General features: G+C 44.2%; 1 long non-coding RNA gene across 1 annotated transcript; it reads right to left on the reverse strand.

The window, feature by feature from the left end:
- Positions 1-564: 564 nt before the first annotated feature.
- Positions 565-7829, reverse strand: LOC119435058 (uncharacterized). Its single transcript, XR_005188744.2, has 2 exons — positions 7634-7829; positions 565-936 (listed from the first exon to the last, which is right to left on the reverse strand). It is a non-coding gene; the product is annotated as an uncharacterized LOC119435058 (long non-coding RNA).
- Positions 7830-11845: the final 4016 nt, after the last annotated feature.

An 11845-nucleotide genomic window follows, 5' to 3' on the forward strand; every position in this document is an offset into this window, starting at 1 on the left:
TGTCATCACACCGTGGCCATTCTTTAATCATTCTATCATTGTCACCCTGTCGCAAGATCCCCATGCTCAAGCCTCGAGCTTTTCTCCTTTCCTCGGCCTAAGCACAAACATTGCTGGAGACTACACATTGCATAGGATCACATTAAACACAATTGTACACATCACCATTAGTTGTATAGAATTTAACAGCTTCATTAAAGCTTTACTACATGCAAGACTTAAGCTTTGTTTCAGTGCAATTAGATGTCTCACGAGTCATGACCCAGATTGGGCACTGGGTGCCCCAGATTAACTTTGACCAGTTGAGGTTCACCCAAAGCATAATAGATGAGCATTTTTTCACTGTACCCTCAACACTGGAATGAAGCTGCTGTGGGTAGCTAGAAGGTTGAGACCCTCCATTGTATAATTTCACAATGGGCAACCCACTGTATTTTTCCTTTCACAAAGCCGCGTGCTGACAACTTATGCTTTCGGATGGCCCAATAGCATATTTAAAATTAGTCAAGTGAAGTCACAAGCACCAGTGCTTTCTTCAGAGCACACAGTAAAGTGTACACACTGTTTCCGCAGTAACATTTATTGTTTACAATGAAAGAAAGCTTTTGTTTGTGTGAACAGTGTGAAAACTTCAGCAGAAATACACACTAAATGGACATTCTGGCAACATAGTGGACTGCATCCACATATGTTGCTTACACACAGGATATAAATGTATCTACATCAATACAGACATGGTACTACTAGAGTCCTTGCAGACAGGCTTCACCATGATAAAGCACAGCTCTACTTTTTTGAGACAAAGTCCTTGAGCTTTTCCAGCAGGCCAATGTAAAGACTGTGTTCATAGACGGTGCAGAAGTTGACAAGATTGTAACCAAACTCGCTGGAAATTCCACGTTCTTCAAGCATGTTCATCAGCAGGTCATACAGATACTGAAACAAACAACACAGAAAAGGACCATCACACATTTGGTACTCAGTGCTAAAGCAACTGCAGTTCTTTAACACTACAGAAAGAAAAGCCCGTTGCTGCAACTTTCAACATTCTGCAGTTTTAACATGGGCTAACTAAAAAGTTACAGTTCTGCCCAAAAGGCAAAGCATTGATGGCAATAGCATGTATTAGATAGCTACACGAATAAGGCTTACAGTTTTATCAAATTGCAATAAGAGTTCGCTTACTAATTAAACTAGTAAATCCCTTTTCTTCAATTAATAAATGCTTTAAATATTCATAACGGAGTGGAATCAGATTACTAACAACGAAGTACTACAGCAATCTCTGATGTCATTTACCAGAAGCCTCTGTGTCCATTAATATATAATTTCGGTTGTATTCATTCCCGACTGCCCATATAGTTACAAATTTATTATTATCAACTTGATGCCCCTTCCATTATGTATTAATTTAATCACTGAAGATTTGATGTGTTATTAAGATTTGCCTTAAGCCTTACTAGACAGTTTTAGTTTAGCGTTAGCGTAATAGCGGGGTTACGGGAAATAGCGTTACCGTTCCGCAAACGAACTTTGCAGAAAGAGAGTTTTAGTATAGCGTGATAGCGTAGTTTACGTGCGGGACGCTATTCCATTACGCTTTGAATTTTGCATACATAGGGCACCTAAGATATGTGTGTGTGCGTCCGGAAAGTGCGATAAGCAGCACAATAGAAGCCAGGAGCGCGTTGTATTTTTACTTCACATGTCCGTCGATCTGCAACGAAACAGACAAGCAGTACAAGCTGTCTACCATAGCCTCCGAAATCCTCCCATCTCAGAGGCCATATGCCGTCGTCGCGCCTATCTCCCGACTTTAGCGACAGATGGCGCTCGGATCTCAGAAAAAATTTCTCTTGTTAGGCTTAGGCGCGTTCGAAACGAGAAGCGATCTCGAAAATTCCTCAAGATTAGCCATAACACTCTCTCGGCGAAGCGACATGAGACTAAGCAAAAGCCGTTTACGCAGTCATTTGCTACGAACGAAGTGAATTCTACAAAAACAACGCCAAATTCAGTTCGAAGCGGGCGGCCGGGACCGCCGCCATGTTTTACGTAAACTACGTAAACACGCTAATACGGTAACGTTAACTCTGAGAAATAGCGTGCGCACGGTAAACGGTATGGGTCGGTTAGCGTTCTGCGCATGCGCACTTCGATCCCGCTATCCCGGTACGCCCGCTATTCCGGTAACCACGCTAAACTAAAACTGTCTACTGTACTGCTATATCTACTCCTACGTTGCACCGCCATCATTGAATTTTTTTTGTCTCTAATGCTGATGCGTTTTGTTTGTTAATTTGCAGCCTTTGTTTTTTTTTCTGTATCTTTTTTTTTGTGAATATTTGATCCGGGCTTGTATCTATCTGTACGCCCACCCTGCGAAAATCCCTTCCTGGGATTGCAGTATCAATAAATAAATAAATTAACAAGCATGGTGTCACCCTCTCTCGATAATTTCAAACACTCGCTGTCACAACGCTGCCGTGATGAGGGCAGACAGAGGGGAGCAAGCACTTCATACTGCCTCTTGTGTCAACGTGTCTCCAAAGCTTGAGATTATGCGACCTCTAACACTATGCACAGGGAAAGACAGTACGCATAAAGCCACCAGCTATAGCCACTCACCAGCCTTGGCACCGCAGATTACTTACAATTAGACCGTACTACAAAAATTCGCAGTTTTGCACAAAAGGCAAAGCATTGATAGCAATAGCAAAATACATTACACAAATACATTACACACAAGTAAGGTTCATAGCTTTATCGGCTGTGTAAGTTACAGCAAACATTTGCTTATAAATTAAATTGGCAAACATGGTGTCACGCACGCACAGGCAAACATGAACCGACCACACTCTATGACCCTGAACACTCGTCACAACACTGTCACTATCTTATGTCCACTTTTCGTTCGATAACGTAAATGAGAGGCACAGCAGACGATCGCCTCTTGTTTCTGCCATGCAAAAGGTATTCTGCATCGAACTGTTTCTGCAAAATGGCACTGGGGTGCACACATTGACGCTTCCCAAGCACTCCACCTTTTTCATTTTCCTGTGCTGCCCTCTGCCATACACCACTGGAAAAATTTAGGAAGGGTGCCGAAGCGTTTGCTGATTGATTTGCGTACCTCTGCCCAAGTAAAGTGCGTGTCGGTTGTACGTTTAGTGTATCGCAATTAATTATTACTGGCTTCTCCTGGGCAGCATGTTGTTCCTGGAAGCCATGTAGCACTCACTGACTACAGTGTAGACCGCTTATAACGTAAGTCGCCTGAGTCGCAAATATCCGCACTATAACCAAATCAACAATTTTCAAGGCCCGCACAAATGCAAAACGTGCACCGAGCCGCCACGCGTATGCGACAGTCGAGGAATGCGGCTAGAACGTTTGCATTCAATTTACAGTCGAATCTCGTTAATTTGAACCAAATCACGCGGCGGCGCCTCCGACCGGCATTGCTCCGGCACCGCCATAGAGTAAAAGCTTAGGAGAGACCCCTCAATGTCGCGCGCGAACGAAACAAAGAAGAAGAAAAAAAAAAAAAAAAAATGCGGTGGAAATTTCACCCTCTCTCAAATGGCAAGGTCGCCGATTCTGCGTTGCGCCGGAACATGCGTGTACGTGCCGACGTCTCAGCCACGCTACCGTAGCCACGTGTAGAAAATGGCAGTGAACCCTTCCTCTACTTTCTAGTCATGTGTTGACCTTGCACGCTGCAGCTATGGGCTACGGGGCAGAGGGAAGCAGCGGTGCTGTCCCAGGCCGGCCAACGAAACTGCCCACGCCGGCAAACGCCCGCTTCCTGATAATGGCAGAAAATGAAACTTCGGGGAGCTGGCGCCGAGCCGGCTGGAGTGGCGGCGGGCGCACACGGTGACAGTCGAAAGTGAGGGAGGGAGCCACCGAAGCGGAGGAGTTGCCGGGGCGAAATCCGCTTCCCTGCCACTCTCCTCCCTCACATTCCACGGTCTCCACGTGCGCCCTTCGCCGTGATTAGGGCTGTAGCCGTGATGCGCCGGCGTTGGCAGTTTCGTGGTGCTCGCTCGCTACGCGCGCCGCGATATTTCACGACTCGCACTCAAGATTCTGGTTTCAGCCTCACTGGCTGTTCGTTCGCACCACGTGCCCTTCTCCTCCACTTCGTCTCTCTTCCTCGAGCACTCCTTGGGGCGCCCGTTTGAGGGGAGCGTTCGCCGTCTCCGCTGACTTCCGCACTCCCACACAGCAGCACTGTAACCGGTATTTCGTTTCCCGCAACTGCACTATAAGCGACACGTGTATGTGTCACTGGAGTGCTATGGGAAAATTAACAGGAGTCTGAAAAGACCGCACTATAAGCGGTTACGTTATAAGTAGTCTATACTGTAGTAGGTGAGCACGCCTGAGTGCATGGTTGTGCCAACAGTGTGGCTGATAAAGGCCCGCTGAGTTCCATCTACCGACACGGCTCCTTGGAGTTTGTTGTCACCGATTTTGCACTTGCACCTCACTTTCTGTATTCCCTCTACATATTGTTTAGATATTTCGCATATTCAAGAAGTCTTCGAGCGCAGCCTTCCACGTCGGATTTACCAAAGCGGTGCATTTGTTTGCATTGACATCTACAGCCACAGATCATTGTTAGCTTCAAATATTATAGAAATGGCACATCGTTGATATGAAATAATGTCAGAACATAGCAAAACATACATACCTGCGCATATAAGCCGCATTGTTTCACCCTGAGATGAGTCAATATGAGTGGCTGAGCCACTTAACTATGGCAACTGTGATCCAGATACATTACTGATTCTCGCGTTTTTCTTTTTAACTTCTTCAAATTTAAAGTCTAGATAACTAGTGAGATTGATTGAGGTGGACACACATACATCGAGTACAAAATATCTGCGGCGAATATAGCTTAGAACATATTTAAAATCAATTTTAAAATATGTGCGCGCAGCCAACCGCAAAGCGCAGTACCTCGCAACATTGACATCAAGCAGGAATTGTAAACAACCAAGAAAACGCTACGTCACGAGTTTGCGCTGCCATCGGGGCAGGGCCGGCGAGACAGTTTCTCGCCGCACCGCTCCGATCGTCCCGGTGCTTTTTTTTCTGCCTGGTCGAGACGCTGGCCTCTCTCATTGCTGACGGCGGCACAAAAATCGACCTCAATTGTTTCTGACACAAGATAACTCTTAGAGTAAAGTGACCTTGAAAGTGTGCATGTTATAAAATGTGCGATATAGTAAATCGCTGGCGTGATTTTGGCTCGCAAGCAGTCAGCGCAACCGCTCCAGCAATCGTCTCTACGAAGTGGCTCGCCTTGCTAACGTGTTTTCTCATCGCTACCAATGGCGTCGGCAAAACTAATTGTACTGTCACTTATGAACGACATAAATGTGCAGATGTTGATTGTGTTGATGAAAATAGGTCCTTTATTACGAGCTGCGGACGGATTACAAGGGCCGTTGGCCCCGGATCAGACGGCCACTGGACCCTTAGAATGGACCCCATTGAAAATCGTAAAGGCACCAAAATGTGGTCGTTATAACAGATAGTTATATCTGGGATCGTTATAATGGGTACGTCTGTATATGAAGGTTCAACTGTATATAAAAGGGTGGAGTATTGGGCTAATTGGCATGTAATTATTTCTGTTGCATGGTACATAGCATAAAGCAGTCAACGAGACAACAGACAAGCAAAAGCACTTGTCCCATTTTGGCTATTTTGCAAGAAACTATTGTATTTACTTGCTAATTGCACCCTCGTGTAATTTGCACACCCCTAAATTATCACCCTGGTTTATGAAAAAAAAAAAAAGTTTCACACGCATATTTTGCACTCCCTGTCCTGCCCTGCAGCAGCCTGTCAGTGCGCAAGGGCAAGGCTGGCTCAGAAAGATTGGGGCAGCCACGACGTCACATGCCATCGCCACGCCGACACTGCAGCTGCGACAGATGAATATTGAGGCCAAGTATAGTTAGGTTGACCGTAAAGTCACACGGAAAAAGCAAGCTGTGCACATTTTATCATTTTTGTAATGTTTTAGCATTATTTTCCGCATCGGAGGAGAGGGAGTGTAGCACTGTTTCTGCGCAGACAATCAATTATGAGCACAGCTGTGGGCACAGTTCTATTGCTATCAGCCCATCCTGTACTGTGCAACCAATATTGATTACGGTGCGGTGTGTGTTCTCTGGTCAGTCGTGCTTTAGTCGACGCAACTTCAACGACTGCTCTTGCGTGCTTGCTAGCCATTTTTGTTTGCAAAAAACAGCAGTGGAGCAGTTGCACCTGGCAACAACCATGAGGATAATGATCATGGTTTATCCTTTGCAAGGGGCAAGTACTACGCAGTGTCCTGACCGGAAATGTAACATAAATTAAGAAAAAAAAAAAAAAAAAGACAAAATAAAGTGGAGGCGACCCCGTAGCAGGCACATTTATATCCTGCGTGCCATCATGGCATGAGCTAACGCGGAGCGGAACTGCCTGCAAGGCATGCTGATCCATAATCGCTAAATAGCCAAATCCACATCCACATGTAAAGACGCCGATGACTATTTATCAGGCTTCATGCTTTGTGTACTAAGCACATGATACTGTGTGCTCAGTGTGGTCGGTTGGTGCTAGAGTGCATCAGCTGTGAGTGTGGCTATCAGTCCGTCTGGATTGCCAGTCAGCCAGAAAGTGAAAATGCTTGACGCTACAAGATGAGGCTGCAATTAATGACAAGGTTGAAAAGGGCCAGAAGAAGATGGAGATTGCTGACAAATTTGAAATGCGTGCAGCTTGCTCTCTACAATTTTGAAAAACAAGGCCTGCATTCTCAGTGTGCTTGGAAATGCTTGATGAGGTGGAGCTCAGAAACGTGCGCTTGGTTTTCTTCTCACCAATCTGCACTTCTATGCTGCAGCCACTCGACCAAGGTGTCATCCGCAGCATCAAGTGCACCTATCGAGAGAGGCTGACTCAGTGTCTGCTGCTGAACCTTCAGGTCAAGCATCCCACCAACATGGACTTGTTCATGGCGCTTGAGATCGTGGCCGCCGCACGGGTTACGACGTGTCTGGCCGTGATTGCAAATTGCTTTAAGCATGCTGTCTTCACTGCCACTCAGCAGGCATCATGCGCTGCTGATCCAGCGGCACCGGAGGAAGATGAAACGTCATAAGTAATGTGTATCATAAGTAACGTGTATGAAGCCGACGCCGCCGAGGACCACCAAGGCCCAAAACATCAAGACAACGAACCCGCAGGATGCATTAGATGCCTTCAACACAATTTGTTTTTCGGCGAGTGTGACGACAATGTGGCAACAGACCACTTATTGCAGTGTGAAGGCAGAGCCGTCAAGTTGCTGCAAGGCAAGGTGTGGCAAAGTAAGATTACCGACTATTGGCAATATATTTTTGTTTTGCAAGCTTTTCCGTCTCATTCTTGCACTAACGAAATTACCGCAAAAGCTAATTTTTTTTTTTTTTTTGCTTTTGACTGAATATTAAAAGCTACCCTAGTCCCCAAATGCTCCCCCATCAAATGATGTTATAAGGATATGTTCAATTGAGTTATTGTACACCTCTCAAAGTAATATATGCCCCCACACTTTAGGCATGGAAAAGCTGGCTTCACAACTTACCCCATCCATGATGTCACCAGACACAGTGTAGACCTCATCTGTCCATTCTCCTTCATAGATGGCAAACTCAGCCACACCAAAACTGTCTGCTGAAAATAGAAATAAGGAGAGCAATGCAAAACTGCCATTAGTGTATCATGTTAATAAAACTCAGAATAATGTTGCAATAGCATGCACTATATTACTTTACAATGGCACCATGCCTCACGAACGTGCTCCATGTAGCACATAACACAAGTCTTCCAAAGTTAAAGTATTGGTAATGTTGAAAAAAAAACTAATGTTATCTATGCAAATACTAGCTTGCATAGGTAGTTTCTGTTTTGACAAACACAGTTTTCTGACAGGTAGAGCCGGCAAATAAAAATAGTATTTTTTTATTTCATGGTTTATGGTATACATTCGCTGACCGATTTTCGGACCTCACGGGGACTGAAAAATATCCAAAAAATCGAACGGTCCGAAAAAACTCATTCACACACACACACACACACACACACACACACACACACACACACACAAACACACGAGAAAAAAAATGTATTAGGCTTAGAGTTGCATAAAAAATATCTAATGCCCTGCCTCATACTACGCTTGAAGGCGATCAGATTTGCTTGGTTTTGCGCAAGACTGACGTCATCTCCGTATACAGTCGACAAGAGTGTCACCACGTTGGCGATCGAAGAAACGAGCCATGTTTCTTTGCAACACTTGGCTCTTGCGAAGCGTGCCTGCTCCCCACAATGCGGCGCCGATCACACAAATGGGAAGCCGCACAAACACGCACAAAGATGCAACGTCTCCGAGACACACCTGCTCTGTGGACACATCGCATGCAAAGTAGCAACCAAAACGTAAAATGCACCCTGCTCCCGCATTAAGGTATGTCACCACCTTTTTCAAAAAAAGTTTTAGTTTTGGCCATTAAATTTTTATTTCACATTGACCTTATAAAGGACCATTTTAAATGACATTCAAAAGCAAGAAAGAGTGAAAAAAATTATACTGGCATTTGTTATTGACAAAACATTGCCCAAACTTGGCTGTTACGCGAACATTCATAACTAGCGAATGGAGTGCAGGAATCGTAAACTTTTTGGCACAGAGGTAGCCAACTAACCAGACTGTGCAACGAACTAGGATCTTTGCCATCCGATGATTGAGAATCAAGATATAGTAAAAATACCAAAGAAAACAAAAAAAATGTGTCATTTTTGTCCGCATTGCTTGGAATAAAACTTCAGAACATCAAAACTTATCATTCGTTTTCATTAATCCTAGTTCATTGCACAGTCTAGTAATAAAGGAACGAGCGTGCAAAGTTTCGTTGAAAACTATTCATTGACTTTGAAGTTACAACTGTTTGCGCAACAGGAAAGTGCAAGAAATCAAGTTTTGAGAAAAACAAGATTAAAGTTTTCCAATCCTTGCACAAACAAGATCATCATGCCATAATAAGTTAAAATCCACTAGGTTCATAGCTAGGGCCCTTCTTAGCTGCCACGAGCTCTGTTTTGGCTTTTGTTGCAGCCCACATTTTCTTGCGGAGATATTTTGCCTCACCCGTTGATTGACGCTGGGCCTTCTTTACACGGTACTGGTCACTGGTGCAACATGCTACGAGCGTGTGATGGCCAGGTTCAATGCCTGCTTGCCTCAAAATATCTGTTGTACTTCTGTTGCTATCTTTGAAGTGGCACACAGCATCATATAAACCAAAAAGGAGGATGGGCAGGCCACATAATAAAGGGCAGGCTCATGCGGACGTTTTTGGCACTCGTTGCCATATCATACCGTTGAAACTCTCGTTACATTTTGGGATTTTCCGTGTAGGCACTTCTTTAAATCCGTACAAAGGTTAGCATAAACCGGCTTCACTTTAGTTTGAATCTTTGTTCGAATGTTTTCTATTTTTTCGAAAGTTTTGATTGAAGCTTTTGTTTCAATCGCCTTTTTGCCTTGAACTTGGCCATGCCCTCCTATAAAAATGTTCAGCCTATGTTATTACTGTTGCTACTAAAAATAATCGCTATAAAAACGACGATCCCGGTAGTATTCACAGCGGCAGCATAAAGCGCGCGCAACGTGAACAACAGAGACGCACTTCTAACGCTTGTAGCGTCAGGCATCCCCCTTACGGAAATTTGGGCAATGTTAAAAAAAAAGGAAGCCTTACAAATTGTCTTTGAATAATATTTTACGTATCAATCTAAAACATACCAGAAAAATCTCAATATACGCCGTTGATTTTCGCTGAGTTATCAGTTTCTGTTACCACACCACATTCGTTTCGGTTTCAGAACTGTTCGCCAGCTGTTAGTAAGTTGGCTATAACTTTTGAACTAAATGAGATAAGAACATAATTCTTTCTGCAGAACATTTTTGAATGTTTGGGAATTCTGGAAATCTAATCAAGAGAAAATGTACATTTTTCTTAAAAAGTGCCTTTTCAAAGGTGGTGACATACCTTAAGTGATTACGATAGTGCTGACCAAAAAAGAAAAAAGAGTGGCATCCCCTGAAGCATTTTGTCAGCCAACGAAGAGCGTGCATGGCCTCCGAGACAGGAGAATAACATGTGCACCTCCCAATCTTGAAGGCTGTATAGCGGGCCACTGACAGCCAAGCCTGGCCAAGCCAGCAGAAACTACAACATGGCGGCCCTCAAGATCGGGTAGTGTGACTCAGAACGAGTGTTTTTGACTGGAAAATCGAATTTTGGGCCCTAAATTCTTCCGAAACATCGGTCACGAAATTGCATTGGCTCTATGGGCATGGAGGAAGAATTTTTGTCGGATACCGCCAAAAAAGTTTTGCACCAGCGCGGTTTGCACTCAAGGAATAAAAGACCTGTAACCGTTTTATCATAAGAAGCCAACAATGACACCAATAAAAACCAGGGGAAATTACTTGTACTTATTCATTGAATTAAAGAACTGATAAATTAATGGAAGATGAAAACGGATGAAAAACAACTGTGCGCAGGTGGGGAACGAACCGAGCCACCACTGGCGCTGTGGTGGCGCTGGCTAACACTCCCAGGGTGAGTTCTAGTTGTAAAAACAAATACCCCAGAAAGTGGATGGGAAAACGGCTCCACGGTAGCTCAATGGTGAGAGCATCGCACACGTAATGCGAAGACATGGGTTCGTTCCCCACCTGCGGACAGTTGTGTTTTCAACCGTTTTCATTTTCCATTATATTATCAGTTCTTTAATTCATTTAGTAAGTACAAGTAATTTCCCCTATGTTCTTGGTGTCATTGTTTGTTGGCTTCTTATGACATGATTAATAAAAATCGGGCACCTAGTTTCCCTTCTCGTTCTGTAGACCGTCTTGGTATAGATATGTTTTTCTAGATTAATATTTAGGATCACATGCTTTTTATGTAGCAATAACACCAAGAAACTAGCGCACTTGAAAGATCAGACGATCTGTGATCGTAGCCAGGGCGGCACACTGGCATCAAGCAGCCGCACTCAAGCAGACGACAAGAGCGCGCTCGCCGCGTCATGGATCCACTGCATCACTTTGACAAAGCGCCACATGACCATACGTCAGGCAGGGGGTGCTGTCACGACGTCCGCCGCCGCGCCCCTGAGTGACATTATGACCACACGGGAAGGAGCCGACTTGCGCCTCCTAAATTATTCTTTCTCGGTGTCTATGGGTGCCCTGAAGGTGCATTTATGAAATACGGAATATCCAGTCTGAAAAATATGTCGGCGAATGTACATGTTTATATTAAAACCTTCAGTGGTCATTTTGAAGAGAACTACAGAAATACATTTTGTTTGGTTCTTCAAGAACACTTCCTTTCCAAAATAATTATCACCAAATTTGACACTCAGTGGAATAATTTCACATGAAAATAGTCGCAGAACGACTTTTTGAATATTTCCCAAGTATGTCTGAATAAATGCGCAGGCAGTCTGAAAAGAGCAAGTTTAGCGGGAAAAATAATTTAATTGCTTTTTACAACCCCAGCGGTATAAAAAATTTAATTAATTTGCCCTGTGCTGTGCTTCACTGATACCACCTACGTAAATATCGCAATCGTCGACACTGTGGGGGCGGTTTGCTTTCGCCCGTCGAGTAGCCCGATGTGTGCAGCGCGCCACTGCGAAGTGCAGATATGTGTGTGTGACATTTGACTGTGCAACCCTTGTCAGATTAGGATGCGGTGTGCCAATTCAATTTGTAGCTTAGAAA

Source organism: Dermacentor silvarum, unplaced genomic scaffold, assembly GCF_013339745.2.
Source record: "Dermacentor silvarum isolate Dsil-2018 unplaced genomic scaffold, BIME_Dsil_1.4 Seq407, whole genome shotgun sequence".
Classification (NCBI taxonomy): domain Eukaryota; kingdom Metazoa; phylum Arthropoda; class Arachnida; order Ixodida; family Ixodidae; genus Dermacentor; species Dermacentor silvarum.